The sequence below is a fragment of the Antechinus flavipes genome, chromosome 5 (genome assembly GCF_016432865.1).
Source record: "Antechinus flavipes isolate AdamAnt ecotype Samford, QLD, Australia chromosome 5, AdamAnt_v2, whole genome shotgun sequence".
Lineage (NCBI taxonomy): Eukaryota > Metazoa > Chordata > Mammalia > Dasyuromorphia > Dasyuridae > Antechinus > Antechinus flavipes.
The window spans coordinates 299,969,576-299,985,968 of NC_067402.1; positions in this window are offsets into that span (position 1 = coordinate 299,969,576).

Genomic DNA, 16,393 nt, shown 5'->3' on the forward strand with positions numbered 1-16,393 from the left:
ATGGCCATCTCCCAAATTTTCAGCTTTTTTCATATAAAAAGAACTTCTGTAAACATTTCTATAGATTAATAATCTTTTCTTCTTTCTTTCATCTTTTTTTTTTTATAAAAAGAAGCACTTTACTAAAATAAATAAATATTTCAGTCACATCTTATGAAGTACACAACATTCTGCATCAATAGCTCCTTCCCTCTGTAATGTTAGGAGGTACGTTTTCTCCATTTTTTGTACATAGTCTTGGTCATTATAATGAGAAATTTCAGTATCTCTATTTTGATCCTTTCCTTTACATTGCTATTGCCACTGTGTATATTGCTTTCCTGGTTCCTGACTTCACTCCACGTTACTTTATAAAAATGTTCCCACACTTCTCTGAATTCTTCATAGTTACTGTTAAATAAAATGAATTAATATTTTATTTTGACAAAATACCAGCATTTATTTATCCATTCTCCATATGATAGGCATCTATTGTATGACTAATTTTTCTTTTTACTCGGATGCCATAAATACTTTGTAGTATATAAGCTCTTTCTTTCTGTTTTTGACTACCATTAATTATCTACCTAGAAGTAGGACTTCTTAGTGAGAGGTCTAGTTATTCTCAAAGTGGTTGTACCAACTTCTTGCTCCCAAAATGGCATATCAGTATACCCAACTTATGGTTGTCCTTCCAACACTAAATATTTCCGTATTGTGCCTCCTCGACAGTGTAGTAAGTATAAGGCATAATCTCAGACTTTTGATTTTTAATTCACATATTATTAGTAATATACAGAAATCTCATATGCTTGTTAATTGTCTACAATTCTTTTTCGTGGATTTTTTGCTCCTTTTGATCATTTAGCCATTGGGAATGGAGCTTGTTCTTTTAGATGCACACAAATGTTCTATATATTTTAGATGACATCCCCTAAAGAGGATAGTAGATACAAAGATTCCTCTGTGCCCCGCCCATTGACAGCTTTCTTTTTACTACAAAGGACATGGTTTTGATCATGCAAAAGATGTTGAATTCCATGCGATCAAACTTATCTCTTTTGCCTTTTGTAACAGCCTCATTCCTTTGTTTGGTTCAGAAATCTCACCCTGGATGTGGATGTTTAAGTCATCTAATCATAATGATATGAACTTTCATTTTCTAGCTTTATATCTGTTTTGAACTTATTGTGTACAGCAGGTATTAAAACCTATTAGTCTAAGAATAATTTTTACCAAACTATTTTTCAGGTTCTTTTAGAAGTTCATATTGAATGAGGTCTCCAAATAATTTATGTTTTCACATTTTTTGAACACGGGGTTATTGAGTTAAATATATCTGATTCATCTTTAAAACCCTTTACGGACTGGCTGCAACTATTTTTCTAGTCTTCTTATGCATTGCCTCCTTCATCCCTCTTTCTGTGCAGACAAAATGAATTGCTTGCTGGTCTTCAGGCCTCTAAATTTTATTCTTGTTGGGTCTCATGCCTGAAGTGTCCTCCCTCCTCGCCTCTGCCCTTAGAATCACTGGCTTCCCACTATACCAATCAGACTCCCCAAAAACTACTTTCATGACCTAAAAAAAATAACAACATAGTTCATATGGAAAAACAAAAGGTCAAGAATTTCAAGGGAATTAATGAAAAAAAAATCAAATGAAGGTGGCCTAGCTGTACCGGATCTAAAATTATGTTATAAAGCAGCAGTTACTAAAAACATCTGGTATTGGCTAAGAAATAGACTAGTTGAGCAATGGAATAGGGTAGGTTCAAAGGACAAGACAGCCAATAACTTTAATAATCTAGTGTTTGACAGACCCAAAGACCCCAGTTTTTGGGATAAGAATGCATTACTTGACAAAAATTGCTGGGAAAATTGGGAATTAGTATGGCAGAAACTAGGCATTGACCCACACTTAACACTGAACACCAAGATAAGGTCAAAATGGGTTCATGATCTAGGCATAAAGAATGAGATGATAAATAAATTGGAAGAGCATAGGATAGTTTACCTCTCAGACCTATGGGAGAGGGAGGAATTTATGACCAAAGAAGAACTAGAGATCACTATTGACCACAAATAGAAAATTTTGATTATATCAAAACGAAAAGTTTTTGTACAAACAAAACAAATGCAGACAAGATTAGAAGGGCAACAATAAACTGGAAAAATATTTTAACAGTCAAAGGTTCTGATAAAGGCCTCATTTAATTTATAAGAAATCAAGCCATTCTCCAATTGACAAATGCTCAAAGGATATGAACAGACAATTCTCAGATGAAGAAATTGAAACTATTTATAGACATATGAAAATATGCTCCAAATCATTATTAATCAGAGAAATGCAAATTAAGACAACTCTGAGATACCACTACACACCTGTCAGATTGGCTAGAATGACAGGGAAAGATAATGCGGAATGTTGGAGGGGATGTGGGAAAACAGGGACACTGATACATTGTTGGTGGAATTGTGAACACATCCGGCCATTCAGGAGAGCAATTTGGAACTATGCTCAAAAAGTTATCAAACTGTGCATACCCTTTGATACCAGCAATGTTTCTAGTGGGCTTATACCCCAAAGAGATACTGAAGAAGGGAAAGGGACCTGTATGTGCCAAAATGTTTGTGGCAGCCCTGTTTGTAGTGGCTAGAAGCTGGAAAATGAATGGATGCCCATCCATTGGAGAATGGTTGGGTAAATTGTGGTATATGAATGTTATGGAATATTATTGTAATGTAAGAAATGATCAGCAGGATGAAGACAGAGAGGACCGGTGAGACTTACTTGAACTGATGCTAAGTGAAATGAGCAGAACCACGAGATCGTTATATACCTCAACAACGATACTGTTTGAGGATGTATTCTGATGGAAGTGGATCTCTTTGCTAAAGAGGGCTAATTCAGTTTCAATTGATCAAGGATGGACAGAAGCAGCTACACCCGAAGAAAGAACACTGGGAAATGAATATAAACTGTTTGCATTTTTGTTTTTCTTCCCGGGTTATTTCTACCTTCTGAATCCAATTCTCCCTGTGCAACAAGAGAACTGTTCGGTTGTGCACACATATATTGTATCTAGGATATACTGTTACCTATTTAACATGTAAAGGACTGCTTGCCATCTGGGGGATGGGGTGGAGGGAAGGAGAGGAAAAATCAGAACAGAAGTGTGTGCAAGGGATAATGTTATAAAAAAATTACCCTGACATGGGTTCTGTCAATAAAAAGTTATTTAAAAAAAATAAAATAAAAAAATAAAAAGCTTAAAAAAAGAAAAAAGAATCACTGGCTTCCTTCAAAACTCAACTCAAAGGTCACTTTCTATGTGAAGCCTTTCCTGATCTTTCTAGGGCCTCAAATAAACATGTATTTTCTTTACACAGATTTTCATATCTAAATGTTTCCTTCCCTAATTAAGTGTAAGACTTAGGAGGGCACAATCTAGATCAAACCCTCAGAGACTTCCTGATAGATAATAAATTTTGAGTAATTGCTTGTCAGCTTGTTTTTTTTCTGATTCTTCCTATTCCGGGTTCTGGAGCACAATACAAAGAAATATCATATAAACCATGAAATATTAAAGAAAGAGTAGTTTCCTCGGTCCTGAAAAGGATCAAAAAAGATACGATGTACTTGATCAAATGGGTGTTGTTCAGTATGGTGGTGAACAAGTAGACCAATTTAGGCAGAATTGTCATTTTTATGTTAGCTTGGTCTGTCCGTGGGCAATTGATATTTTTCTCATTGTTTAGATGTGACCTTATTTGTGCAACAACAGTTTTGTAATTGTTTTTATATTGTTCTTGAGTTTGTCTTGGCAGTTAGACCCCCCCGAAATAACTTCAGTCATTTTAAATGGAACTTCTCTTTGAGTCTCTCGCTGATGGCATTTGTCAGTTCTGTATAGAAATGCTAATGATTTCTGTGGGTTTATTTTCTATCCTGCAACTTTGCTAAAGCTATAAACTGTTTTCAGAAATTTTTTTGGATGAATTTCTAGGATTTTCTAAGTATATCATCATATCATCTGCAGAGTGATAGTTTTATTACTTCATTACCTATTCTAATTCCTTTTCATTTCTTTTTCTTTTATGATTGCTAAAGCCAACATTTCTTGTCCGACGATGAATAATAGTGATGCTCAGTGAGGTTCTTTTTTTCACCCCCAGCTTACTGGGAATGAGTCCAGCTTCTCTGTGTTGCAAATAATGCTTGCTGTTGATTTTAGGTAGATGCTGCTTATGATTTTGAGGAAAGCTCCCTTCAAAGCTATGCATTCTAGTGTGTTCACTAGGAACGGGTGCTTGTCAAAAGCTTTTTCTGCATCTATTGAGATTATTGTATGATTTCTGTTGTTTTTATTATGGATATGGTGGGTTATGGTAATAGTTTTTCTGATATTGAACCAGCCCTGTATTCCTGGTATAAATCCCACTCGGTCATAGTGCATGAAAATACTGATAAGTTGCCGTGATCTCTTTGCTAATATTTTAACATTTTTGCATTAGTATTCATTAGGGAGATTGATCTGAAGTTTCTTTCTGTTTTGGCTCTTCCTGATTTAGATATTAATCTCATATTAGTCCCATATTTGTGTCATAGAAGGAGTTTGAGAGGACTCCTTTATTATCTGTTTTTCCAAATAGTTTATATAATATTGGAATTAATTTTTCTTAAAATGTTTGATAGAATTCACGTGTGAATCCATCTGGTCCTGGAGCTTTTTCCTTAGGGAGTTCATTAAGTGGCTTGTTCAATTTCTTTTTCTAAAATGGGACTATTTCAGTAATTTATTTCCTCTTCTCTTAATATAGGCAATTCACAATTTTGTAAATTTCAGTTAGATTGTTGGATTTGTGGCCATACATTTGAACAAAATAGCTCCTAATTATTCCTTTAATTTGTTTTTTCATTGTATTATGTTCAACTTTTTCATTTATGATGCTGGTGATTTGGTTTTTTCCTTTTCTTTTTCTTTTTTCTTTCTTTTCTTTTGTTCCCCCTGAGGCAATTGGGATTAAGTGACTTGCCCAGGGTCACACATCTAGTGTTAAGTGTCTGAAGCCACATTTGAACTCAGGTTCTCCCGACTTCAGGTTTAGTGCTCTATCCACCACACACATAGCTGCCCCCTGCCTTTCCTTTAGCTAATCAAATTAACCAAAAGTTTAAGTATTTTATTCATTTTTCTTAAACATATTATTAGTTTTATTTATTAGTTCAATAGTTGTCTTAGTTACAATTTTATTAATCTCTTCTTTGAGTTTCAGAATTTCTAATTTGATATTTAATTGGAGGGGTTAATTTGCTCTTTTCCTAACTTATTTAGTTGCATGTTCAATTCATCAATCTCCTTTTCTCTATTTTATTCATGTAGGTATTTAGAGATATAAAATTTCCCCTAAGAACTTCTTTGGCTGCAAAATCCATAAATGTTGGTATATTGTGTCATTATTGGCATTCTCTTGGATGAAATGATGGATCGTTTCTGTGATCTGTTGTTTAACCCATTCATTTTTTAGAATTTATTATTTAGTTACCAATTGATTTTTAGTCTATCTTTCCCTGCCCTTTAATTGAATATAATTTGTATTGCATTATTGTCTGAAAAGCATTTACTTTTTCTGCCTTTCTGCATTTGTTTGTGTGTTTTTATGCCCTATTGTGTGGTCAGTTTTTGTTTAGGTGCCGTGCACTGCCAAGAAAACATATATTCCTTTCTCTCTCTATTCAGTTTTGTGCAGAATTCTACCACATCTAGGTTTGTAGAATTCTATTAACTTTCATAGTTTCTTTCTTGTTTATTTTGTGGTGAGATTTGTCTGATTCTGAGAAGGGAAGATTGAGGTTCCCTTAAAGTATAGTTTTGCTGTCTATTTCTTTCTATAACTGGCTTAAAATGTTCTCTAGGAATTTGGCTACTCGACTATTTGATGCATATACATTTAGTACCTTACTAATTTATTGTTTATGCTATCCTTTATCAAGATCCTTACCTCTTTTAACAAGATCCATTTTTACTTTTACTTTATCTGAGATCAGAATCGCTACGTCTATTTTTCTTTTAGCTGAAGCATAATAAATTCTGTTTCAGCTTTTTATATATGTAGTTGTATCAAATGCGTTTCTTGTAAACAACATATTGTAGGATTCTGTTTTTTAATCTACTCTGTTATTCGCTTCCATTTTATGGGAGAGTTCATCCCATTCACACTCACAGTTATGATTACCAGCTCTGTATTTCCCTCCATCCTATTTTCTGCCCCGTATACACTTCTGTACACTCTTTCCATCGTCTCCTTAGCAGTATTTTTAATATCTGTCCCACCCAATACCTTATCTCCTGTCATCCCTCTCCTCCTTCTCTTAGTCTTGTTTGTTCCCCTGAGGCAATTGGGATTAAGTGACTTGCCCAAGGTCACATAGCTAAGAAATAATAAATGTCTGAGGCCAGATTTGAACTCAGGTTCCTCTGACTTCAGGACCAGATTTTTTTTTAACCTAGCCAACCTGTTACCTTCTCTTCTCTCTCTCCTTTCCCCGTTCTCTTATTTCTTTTTCTTGCCTTTTATCCAGTCCTTCCCTTTTCTTTCCTCTTTCTCCTCCTACTTCTTTCTAGGGTTAGATAAATTTCTATTATCAACTGAATGATTAAGTTATCCCCTCTTAGAGTAAAAACTGATGAGATCAAGCTTCAGACAATGCTCATCCCCGTCCGTCTCATTGTACTTCCCCTTTCCTCTTTTTCCAGTACACACTTTTTCCCAAGCCTTCATGTTTTTTTCTTTGACATGGTCACATCAGAGTCCATTCAGAACCACACCTTCCTTCCATGTGATGCCCCTCTTTGTCTGCCCAAGTAACAGGTAATAGTTCTCAAAAGTTACAGATATCATTTTCTCATCTAGGGATTTAAACAGTTTATCCTTTAAATAACATATCTCCCCCACCCCTTGTTTACCTTTCTATGTTTCTCTTGAATCTTGTGATTGTCGATTAAATTTTCTGTTTAGATCTGGTTTTTCCAAGAGAAATGATTGAAAGTCTCTTACTTCATTGAAGATCCATCTCCTTCCCTGAAAGATATAATGCTGCCCAGCACTTCAGGCTCTGCAAAAGAGCAGAGAGAGACCCTTATGGACCATGAAATATTAAAGAAAGAGTCGTTTTCTCAATCCTGAAAAGGATCAAGAATATACAATTTTGTTGATCAAATGGGTACTGCTCTTTTTTGCCTCCCCTCATGGTGACAGAGCTGGACCCAAGAAATCCATTCCACAGATGTCTCACTTTCAATGTACCTCCAGAGTTCCAAGGCACTACTCCTAGGCAGACCTGGAAATTGTTCCAGTGACTAAGATTCTAGCTATAAAGCACTTAACACAGTGCTAGACACCTTGTAATAAAGCCTAATTCCCAAGAATGAGAGGAGAGAAGAATAGGATAAATGAGATCACATAAAGATCTGCCCCTCAAAATCTTCTAGGGGACTCTAAACCACTTGAATGATTTTAAAACTCTAATAAATAGCTCTGAACTCAGGAGTTAAAGAAACCATAGGTAGAGGACACTTGCACAAAACTTGAAAAGTACGATATAAATATCAGGCAATGTCAAAGTTGTCTAAAAGTGCCTTTGGTAGGGGTGATGTCAAGGGCAGTACCCAGGAGGTCTCCCAGTGATGACTACCAGGAATCGCAGGACCAGTTCCTCCAAATGAGTTCTTTTGTTTAGATGAATCAAATTTACCTTTGATAGTGTGACTAGTGTGGTATGCATTCTATACATTCATTTATTTGATATTATATATCTTTATTTTTGTATAATTCAAACATACAGACTCAGTAGTCTTTCAATTAATATCCTTGTTCCCTAATGAGTGTTTTGTCATTGCATTCATCCATTGATAATGGTCTTGGTAGATGGATTTTCAGGGATTTATTGTTATAATCATCTTGAATAAAATTTTGATTTCTTTTTTTCCCCATATCACTCTAATTTTTTCTTTTCCTTTTTTTTTTTTTTTACAAAAATGCTGCTGATTTTTATGAGTTTATTTTATATATAAATATTAAACTGAAGATATTATCTCAGTTTTTTCTCCTTAATCTTTGGGAATTATACAAAACTAACTACATTATTAGGAAATAAAGATAATTTGGCCTTCCCTTTGCAAATTTATATTTCTTTAATTTCATGATCATTGCTGTTATTCATATTTAACCATATTTCTAAAAAGATATAAAATTGTATACTGGAAAGGCATCAGTTATCACTATACTTCTGCATTTATTCAGGATAGCTTCTGGTATAAGGTCTCTGTAAATAATTCTAATTTTTATTAGATATATATTTATGGATATATACTTTTAACATATTAAAAAGTGACCTTTCTAAGCCTGTGCTTTGCTTTGAAGATAGGTTAGTTTGGGTTGTTGTTGTTGTTGTTGTTGTTGTATTTATGAGCATTAGATTATGTCAACAACTTATAAAGCATCTATTAATATGATAATGTGGCTAGTAGCTTTTTAGAAAATATTATTTTCATTGCTTTCCTAATGTTGAACCATCCTTACATTTGAGGTCAAATTCAGCTTGGTCATAGTGAATAATTGTATATAATTCTATGTGTAGGTTTTCCTAATTTCCTAATATTTTGTTTAAAATGATTGCACTTCATGAGTAATAGTGATCTGAGTGATATTGGTGTGTAGTTTTTTTTCCCTTTGTTTTATCCTTCCCTCATATGGACTAATACCTACTTTTTAAGTCATTTTGTCGAACCTAGTCTAGTCTAATTGCCCTCCAGAAATTTCATAGAATATCCCTCAATATATAAATTAATTTAGTGTCTTATAAACAGCATTTAATGCATTGTTTTTATTCCCTCTCCTTTGAAGCTCATTTGTTAAGTCCAGTATTAATTGCTTTTTAAAATGTTTAATCAGAGACACATTTAAATGTAACAAATGTACCAAAGTCTCCTCCCTCTCTTCCCTCTTTCCCCTTGGTATTTCTTTTATGGGTACTTCAATTTCCCTTTCTGCCACTGCCTGCTGTCAAATAGCCTTTTCCCTCTACTTCTAAATCTCTCAGTCCATCACTCTGTAGGGGAGGTTCTGACAATACCTCTAAATTCGTGCTGGCTCTAAAAGATACAGATTTTACAAACCTCTCATGGTCAAGTGCTCCTAATGATGCCTCTGTCCCGCTTCTCATTTCATTTTCCTTTAGAATCTCTGGGCCCTCGTCCTCCTATTCTCAGCACTTGTTTTAATGGTTATGGAGCTAAGTGGGGGAGACTCAGACTCACTCCTTCAGTGCCTCCAAAAAAAAGCTGAGAGGGGCCCACTACCAACCCCCAGAGACCTCCTCCCACTTGTGCATCTTGTCTATGCTCTCTCAGGGAGAACTGATAGAGACAGGATCTAAATCCTCCCAACTATGGTTGTGTGTGTATGGACACACACTCTCACTGCCCCCACTGTCTTCCAGGAGTGATTCCCTAAGAATTGTAAACTGGGAATTCTGGAGGGTCATTGAATCCTCGTTTTTGTAGGAAGGGCCATGGATGGAGAGACAGGAGCTCACAGGCCTGAGGAGCTCATCGAGAGAAGGAAAAGGACAACAATACAATGTCAACTGCTTCCTGATAATCTGCTTCCCTGCATCCCCTCTGTCCCTCACCAGCAGGAGAAGATCCCCCAGCTTTCCCCCCTACAGGGAGGGGAGAGACAGTCTGTCCCTGCTCCCAGTCTCTCCCCACCTTACTGTGCCCATTCTACCTCCTTAAATGAACTGGGCTTCTTGCATCTGGGACCTGAAGGGAGGAGGCACCTACCGAGCTCAGCAGGGAGGAGGAAGGGCCTGGAGTCAGGAATCCCTGTCTGCAGAAGCCGCCTCTGATTTAAGCTTGACTGGCTGATCACAGCCTCTGCCTGGGGACAAAAGGCGGTGGGGCTGATGGGGAGCCCCAGGTGCGAAGCCCTACAGACGGGGCTCTGGAGATGCCAGGGATGGTGATGCTGGTCAGCTCGCGCCATCCCCCGTGTGCCGGCCCTGGAGCAAGGGACCAAACTGGGGAGATCTGGCTCCTTCCTGCTCCAGAATCGAGTAGCCACAGGACACAACCAACTACATTGTCTGCCCCGGGAGCCCAAGTGCTCGTGGCCAGCAATTCACACGAGAGGACGACAGATATAGACATGCAAACAAATGGATAGGAAGACAAACAGGTAGATATTAAGGCAAGCAGGGAAGCAGACAGACGGAGAGACAGACAGACAGGGAGGCAGGCAGATCGATAGAGAGACAGCCAGCCAGAAGGTTAGGCAGGCAGGTAGGTCAGCAAATAGGCAGTCAGACAGGTGGGTAGGCAAGCAGATGGATAGACCGACAGGCAGCCAGAAAAACAGAAAGGCAGCAGACAGGTGGCTGGGTAGGCAGACAGGGAGATAAACAAACAGGCAGGGAGGCAGGAAAATAGACAGGCAAAGCTGGTGGTTAGATAGACAGATAGGCAGACCCACAGAAAGGCAGGAGACATTCGGGTAGGTAGACAGGTGGGGAGATAGACAAGCAGGCAGGCAAGCAAGCAGACAGATGGAGAGACAGACAAACAGGTAGGCAGGCAGAGGCACACAGACAGGTAAGCAGACTGAGGAGTAGGGAAGTAGGCAGAAAGACAGGTAGACAGACAAACAGAGAGGCAGTCAACATTCGACTAGTCAGGCAGACAGGCAGATAGACAGCCTGCCAGAAGGGTAGGCAGACAGACAGACCAGTGCTTATGCAGACAAGTAGGTAGACAGACATTGATGCAAAGGTAAGCAGACAGAGGGAGAGACAAACAGACAACCAGGCAAGCAGACAGCCAGACTGATGGGTAGGGAAGCAGGCAGACAGACACACAAGCAGTCAAAAAGGCAGGCAGACAGATGGTTGGGCAGCAAACAGACAGCTGGGAAGACAGATATTGGGGACGACACAAAGCCGGGCAGACACGGAGGCGGCCAGACATCTGGGGAGGGAAACAACTGGGCAGACAGAAGGGCAGACTACCACATGATAAGGTACAGCAGACCCGAGGCAGGAAGCGTAACCTTGAAAAAGAACCCCAGCACCCAGTAAGCATCCACAACACACGCACCAGGGACACATACAAAGTAGATCCTGCATCTTTAAAAGCCCTAAGCGCCCCTTGGCTGGGCAGACAGAGGGAGCTCCGTACTAGCTTAAGAACAACCTGAGGGAATCTCACCGAGAACAGCTCGGAGCTGAGGAGTCTGGACTCTGACCTTCAGTGCCGAGTTACAGACATACTGTGGGCCCAGCCCCGTGAGGTCCTTCCCTGGCTTGGACTAACTGGAAAATCCTCCATGGCCACTGGATATGAAGCTGCAAGTTATCATCATTGTACTATATTGTTTCTATTATTCTCTCAGGATCTCTTCTCTCACCAGGGAGCTGCCCCTGAGCTCATCCTGCCTCACAGCAGGACCCCTGACCTCAGGAGTAAAGGAGAGTGGTGGGCCCCTATCCCAGAGCCGGGGCAGCGTTCTCCCCAGTGTAACCTCAGGTCCTGGGCTCGGGTCTGTGCCCCTTCCCCAGCTCCTTGAGTCCTTGGGCCACACTGTGTCCTTCCCTTCACTGATAATAAAGAAGAAAGGTCCCCCCCCCCCATTTCCTATCAGGGTTACTGAGGGAGAATGGAGGATTTACCAGGATGGCCTCTGCTTCTGAGAAGGGGGATGTTTCTGAGCAGCCTTGGCAGCAGGATCCGAATCTGGGGACTGAATAATAAGCGGCTGGAAGGCTGAGCTCATCTCCCCTTGGAGCTGTCATCATCAGTGGTCATGTCACCCAGAAGTAACATTGTCTGCAGGGGGAGGCAGGGACATCTCCTCGGGAGTCCCCCACCCCCCACCTCCTCCCCGGCAATTACTCCCAGCAATTATCGTGGGCCAAGAAAAGCATCTGGGAGCAGGTGAGAAAAACAAAACTTTTGGGGGCTTCCTGGGGGTGGGAAAGTAATAAGAAAATCTCACCAGGTAGTAAGTGAGGCTTGAAGACTGAAGGTCTCAGGGTCTGCAGGCCTGTGGCCTGGACCGGTGTCAGGGGGTTAAACCTGGCCACTACAGGCCCCCTCTGGGCAGGTGCCAAAGGGTGTTGCAGCACCTGTGCACACACACATGCATATGCACACACACACACGGGCAAACATACCCGCACACAAAGGGCTGTGCCAGCAAGGACGCAGACCTCGTGGTCAGGCTCAGCTCTCCATCCTGTGCTGTCCCTTGTAGGCCTGGAAGCCCAGACCCCAGTGAAGGTGGAAACCAAAATGGAGGAGAGACGAATGTCACCGTGTCAAGTGAACTTCCCTGGAATCCCCGAGGCCGAGAATAGTTACGGGACCACAGAGGAACCAGCAGCTCTGTGCCCATGTAAATGCAAAAGCTTTCTCTTACACGAAAGACCCTCTGCATGACTTGCTCCCCAACCAACAACTCCAGGAAGCCTGAGTCAAGGTCATTCCAATGAAGCTGAAACGGCGGTGGTTGCATCCATGGTCAGAATGCTGTCCTCCCAAACAAGGCTTTTTATTTCCCAGGGACTTTCCTCTAGGTGGCAAGTGGAAAAGGTACCACAAAGCTCCGCTTCTTCTCACCATCCCTGAATATCAGGAAGGTGGCAGAATCATGGCCCAGCTCAGCCACGATGGAGGAACAAAAAGGAAGCGGATCCCAACAGAGTAATTCTTACATCAAACCACCACACTAAGCCATAGCAGAAGGCCCCATTGCTGGTATAGTGTCTGCTTACACAGCCCACCATGTGGGTCTTCCTCTGTGTGTTGTAATCGATGTCTGACATCAGCTCTTGACGTCTCCACTTTTCTGTCTATCGGTGTCCTGGGTGAACTCAGTTCTTTTGTTGCTTAAGGGACTGAGTTTTGGGGGATCAAGATGAAAAGTGTGAGACTAGAAGGAAAGGGACAAGAAATATTGGAGTTTTTAATATCACCGTTGGGAGAGTTGGCACTTGGCTTTTGGCAGGAAGGTTGTAGAGAGAAGGCGCCTCTTTTTGCTGTCCATAGCACCCCATATTGGAGAAGGGTCAGAGATTTCCCTCATCTGGAGAGGAAGGGCTGCCATGTTTGAGGGTTTGACACGATGGCACAGGGCCTATTGGGACCCTATTTATTACAGAAAAAAAGGACTTCTGTTGGAAGAGCTTACTATAGAAAGCCAACAGGGAGAAATCAAAGAAATCACTGGAATTTTATCATCTTAAAGACCCAGTTTGGGATTTATCTCCAAATAAATTCTGTAAAGGTGACTTTAAATATCAGTGAAAAAAAACTGACTTTAAAGAAAAGGAAGGAAAAAGAATTATTGCAGTTCGGGATTTATCTCCAAATAAATTCTGTAAAGGTGACTTTAAATATCAGTGAAGAAAAACTGACTTTAAAGAAAAGGAAGGAAAAAGAATTATTGCTTCAAAAGACAACTCAGAACTAGAAGTATGAGGGACACTGATACATTGTTGGTGGAATTGTGAACACATCCAGCCATTCTGGAGAGCAATTTGGAACTATGCTCAAAAAGCTATCAAACTGTGCATCCCCTTTGATCCAGCAATGTTTCTACTGGGCTTATACCCCAAAGAGATACTAAAGAAGAGATAGGGACCTGTATGTGCCAAAATGTTTGTAGCAGCCCTGTTTGTAGTGGCCAGAAGCTGGAAAATGAAAGGATGCCCATCAATTGGAGAATGGTTGAGTAAATTGTGGTATATGAATGTTATGGAATATTATTGTTCTGTAAGAAATGACCAGCAGGATGAATACAGAGATGACTGGCAAGACTTACAGGAACTGATGCTAAGTGAAATGAGCAGAACCAGGAGATCATCATATACTTCAACAACTATACTGTTTGAGGATGTATTCTGATGGAAGTGGATTTCTTCGGCAAAGAGAGCTAATTCGGTTTCAATCGATCAAGGATGGACAGAAGCAGCTACACCCAAAGAAAGAACACTGGGAAATGAATATAAGCTGCTTGCATTTTTGTTTTTCTTCCCCAGGTTATTTTTACCTTCTGAATCCAATTCTCCCTGTGCAACAGGAGAACTGTTCTGTTCTGCACACATATATTGTATCTAGGATATACTGTAACCTACTCAACATGTAAAGGACTGCTTGCCATCTGGGGGAGGGGTGGAGGGAGGGAGGGGAAAAATCGGAACAGAAGTGAATGCAAGGGATAATGCTGTAAAAAATTACCCTGGCATGGGTTCTGTCAATAAAAGGTTATTTAATAGTAAAAAAAAAAAAAAAAAAAAAAAGAAGTAGAAGTATGGAGAGAAAGAACCAGAATTTATTAATTACTTATGGTTTCCCAGCCACTGTGCCAAGGGTTTATCTCATCTGATTCAAGAAAGCAGTGGGGATTATTGGATGGAAATTTTTTTTGGTCAATTTGACTGCATTTACCAGATTGCTCTCCAAACCAAAATGTTTTCTTACATAGCATTTGACCTAAGAAAACACTGATCTTTTTACTTCTTTCTTCTTTCCTTCCTTTTTTTCCTCCCTTCCCTTTTTTCCTTCCTACTTTCTTCCCTCCCTTCCTTCCTTCCTCCTTTTTACTTTGTTTTTTCTTTTCTCTTTCTCCCTTTCTTTTCTTGCTTTTTTCTTCCCTCCCTCTTTCCTTCCTGTTTCTTTCTTTCCAAGTTTTATTGTAAAAAATGACTAAAAATGAAATGTTTTACTCGATATTACATGTGGAATCTGTATCTGATTGCTTACTGTCTCAAGGAGAGGGGAAGTTAGAGAATGAAAGTTTGGAACTCAACATCTTTTTTTTAAAAAGCAAATGTCAAAAATGATGTTCACATGTAATTGAGGAATAACATAAAATATTATTTTAAAAAGAGATCATTAGTAAGTTTCAAGAGGCCAGCCAGCAAATGATGAGATCTAAAGCCACTTGCAGAGAATTTTAGAATCAACTGGGAGGAAAAGAGGTGGATGCCTTTTATAAGTTCAGTTAAGAAGAGGCAGTGAGATTGAAGACTATAATAGGAAGGATGATAAGGTCTCATGTACAGGATTTTTGTTTGTTTGTTTCTAGGTTGGGGGGGCGGTGAGTATTTCTATTTGATCTCTTAAGACGGCTGCAACAGGCAGCAGGGATAGAGCCAGCACGGGTGGGACTGAAAATTAAAGTAAGGACTATAGAAGAGGAGTCTTCTGAATAATGGAAGGGATGGTATTGCGAATCCACATACAGTTTGGCAGGGAAGGGCAGCAACTGTACTCTTGGGCCGAGGAAAGAGAGGGTCACGAGGGTCCCATTGTGCTCCACCTTGAGTTCTTTTTCCTTCGGGCTCTATTTCTGATCTCTGCTGTCCTTCAAATCCAAGCCCTCTCTACTGCGTCCTTGGGCTGGGATTTTCTTCAGTGCCTGGGCCTCTGGGGACTGCATGGAATGGCTCCAATCCTCTTGCTCCATGTTTTCAGAATCTCTCTCTGGGAGATCTGCTCCCATTCATTAGTTCCTCTTGGAGTCTTCATTGTGTAGAGAATCAAAGCTCCACCTCACTTTATACTCCCCCTGGCTTCATTCCTGAATTCTCCTAGACTTCAAAGTCATGCCCCGTAGAGCCAGGTTCTTTCCTCTCCGATTTGCCCCCTCTCTGCTTTTCAATGTAAGCTCAGTGAAGACGGGGACTCTCCTTCCTTTTGCTTCTGCTTGGATGTCCAGCAAGTCGCACAGTGACTGGCACACAGAACACACTTAATAAATGCTCATCTGTTGTATTCTTTCTTTCTGAATGTTTTGGTTTAAGAAAGATCTGACAAACTGCAGAGTTTGCAGAGAGAGAGCGACAGAGAGAGAGAGAGAGAGAGAGAGAGAGAGAAATAAATGGAGATCCAGAGAAGCAGAGAGGAACAGAGAGACAAAGAGACAGACAGAGAGACAGAGAAATAGAGACCCAGAGAGAGAGAGAGAGAGAGAAAAGAGAGAGACATAGACAGAAACAGAAGGAAACAGAAGGAAAATTCCCAGGAAAACGTCACCAAAATGTAGAGCTGCCAAGTCGATGAGAAAAAGCCTGCAGGCCTCCAGAAAGAAAGTCCAGTACAATTCAAGTACCAAGAAGCCGCCATTAGAACCAGACACAATTTGGCAGCAACTTTCATTAAGGAGCAGAGAATTTGGAGCGGGATATGACAAAAGGCAAAGGACCTGACCTTATGGCCAAGAGCAAACTATGAAGCAAAAACAAATGGAATGCTTTCAGGGGAAAAGTACCTTTAATGAAAGTCCTTCCCAGCATTCCTAAGGAAAAGCCCACAAATGTAGAAAACTTTCTAAGTTGAGACCCATGAGGAGA